The sequence below is a fragment of the Morone saxatilis genome, unplaced genomic scaffold, assembly GCF_004916995.1.
Source record: "Morone saxatilis isolate NCDOM2014 unplaced genomic scaffold, NCSU_SB_2.0 Contig18, whole genome shotgun sequence".
In the NCBI taxonomy this organism is placed as follows: Eukaryota; Metazoa; Chordata; class Actinopteri; family Moronidae; genus Morone; species Morone saxatilis.
Window position 1 is genome coordinate 533,132 of NW_023339740.1, and position 2,792 is coordinate 535,923.

The following is a 2,792-nucleotide window of genomic DNA, read 5'->3' on the forward strand; positions in this document are numbered from 1 at the left end:
TGCAGTAGGTAACTTTTCTAAAAACAACTTTTTGTTGTATTTTCTCAAATTTGCACCGTGTTCTGACAATAATTCATGAGACAGACAATCTGTGAAAAAAAGGTTCCTCTGGCTCCTCCTAGTGCTCCTAATGGGATTTGCAAGAATTCACAGTGGGTTAATGAAAACAACCAATCTGAGCCAAAAAATATCTAAAGATGCTGTGGGTTGGAAGCTTGAAGATAGTTGATAATTCCCAGCATTTGATACTCTGGGGATGAAACTCAACAATCAATATTAACATTTACATTTTTTAGCTGTCTTGCCTTTAAGATTTCTTATCTTACACCTAAAGAGTTTATGGGAGATTTAATACTATTTACGGGTTCTCACTATTGTCTAGCTGCATACGTTTCTGACATAAATTGATGATTATTTTGTTATTTAAAAAATTAAAAGCTGGTGAAACAGTTAAGAGTTGAAGTGCTTTCACTGTGTGCTTACAAGGGTTAAAAATTCTTTTCTGAGCATTTAAAGCCCCGATCTGCAAAAAGGCTGCCTTGTGTCATTGCATTTGACAAAATTATGAACCCTCCAGCTGCACAACTTAACAATTTAACTTAGGGTCAAAATATCAATTACAGAAAGTTAAATCAAAGTGAAAAAATGGTTGGGAAAGACTTTTTATTCTGTCTTTCATAGAAACAGGGATTTGCTTTGAAAGGTTGCCAGTGGATACCAGAGGCAACACACACAGTGTGAAGCTGCTGACGCTTTGCCAAGCCCTTCCCGGTGTCAGCCACGCAGCCTCTGAGTAAAGAACAACAGGCTGGGTTCAAGTCTGACCTGTGACCCTTTGCCGCAAGTCCTTATCTATGTTGAACTGTCCTGTCAATAAAGGCAAAAAAGGCCCCAAAACATTCAAAAGAAGCATCAGTACATATTTGTATTTTGCAGCATTTATTTATAAAAATTACAGTACGTACAAAAGGTCTAGACTGAACTCCTTATAACATTATTTACAGAGACCCAATGCATTGAAGCCCCACCCTGTTTTTCCTACACTGTAAATTGTAACTAGTTCAGTTTACTTAAAAAAAGTCGGGAAACCGATTCCTCATTTTTTTTTAAAGTAAACTTCCAAGCCAAATTAAAGTAAACAACTAAAAGTTAGGTGAACAGATTGTTTTTAAGTAAGTTTACTCTTAGACCTTCATTTATCTTACTAAAGACAAGCTATGGTTACTTGGATAAAGTGAGGCAATCAGTTTCCCAACTTTTTTCAAGTAAACTGAATATGTTAGAATAAGTAGCCACAATTAGCTTCAACTTTCAGTGGGTAAGCAGTCACAAAGTACAACCTTGAACTTTGAGAGTTTATTAACAAACCCATATGCGTAAACAGATGCATATGTGAACAACCTGTGCAGTGCTGTAGCCAGTACAGTACATCAGGATGAAAGTCCGATCACAGTAATAAAAAAAAAATTCAACGAAATAATAACCTCTCTCAATGTATCTGATAAAACAGTGAGATGTGATAGAAACATACAATAGTTTCTTTCCCGCCTACGCTCCGTATTTAAGAAAGCATTAAGCGTTTTAGACTAGAACTTTCAATCCAATCAGTACTGGTTACTTCAAGTTGATACCTTAAAAAAAAGGTATTGAGTACCGAATAATACAACAAAACATATTTACAAAAAACGACCAAAAAAACCCTCAAAAAGACGATTACACAGAACCTTCAGTTCAGGTCTACCTGTAAGTGCCTTTCACACACATTGGAGCCAGCAATACTTGCACTCTCCTTCCAGTTTGTAAAAGTAGTGCACTTTCTGCCTTTTGCCAACAGCAAGGTAGCACCGACTCCACATCTTCCCTACTTACCTTTGGCGTGACACATCTAAGGCGTTTTCACACCTAAGAAGCTCCGCGACCGACACAGATCGGACCAACGCTTCAGTGTGTTAATTACATTGTATCGACATTCTGATCCCCAAATGGTATTTCGGTTTCACCATGTAAGTTTTGCTAGCGCCACTAAAAGGGACTTTCCATCTGGCACATCGTAAACCCCTACGGCCGGTCGTCACGCCCCACGTATGGTGCTGTGCGTCTCTTTGATTGGTGAGTAGAACGGGCGTGGCGTCCTCCGACTCTGGCGCCCCCTTGTCATGTTTGCGGGTCACTCTTTCCGTATGAAGTGCAAATGAATGAACCAACATCCCCGTATGCGTGTATTATGGCTAATTAACTACCAACAATGACAAACCTCAAACACTCTCCTCCTCTCCCACGTAGAGCGCCACGACCTCCAGTTTTTCTTTGTTTGTTCTTGGCGGGGGTTCTTCATTCCTTTTTTTTTCGTTCTTCTTCTATGGGACGCTATGCCTAACTTCCTGTTAATGTGGCCCAAAGTCCCGAACCGATCCAACAAAAGCTCTTTCATACGTGAAAATAACCGAACCTGGTTCATTTTGATCCGGAACCGAGACACCACCTCTTTAGTTCCGACCACAAATCATTCTCTTTGATCCGGAACGTCGGTCCTGGCGCACTTTCTCACCACAATTGACTTGCGGTTCGGACCCAAACGAAAAGTGCGAAGGGCTCCCGGACCACAATAGGTATGTGTGAAAACACCTTACATGTCAGAAGCAGGTTTTTCAGTGCTTTGTAGTTTTTGGGTTTTCAGAAGAATTGCCGTTAAATGAACAGAACACACACCCTCTGCGAATAAATTTCCGCAGAAGGTTTTTCTCATGGTTTTTTTGGATAGTCAAATTGATTAAAAAGTAGGAACATACAAA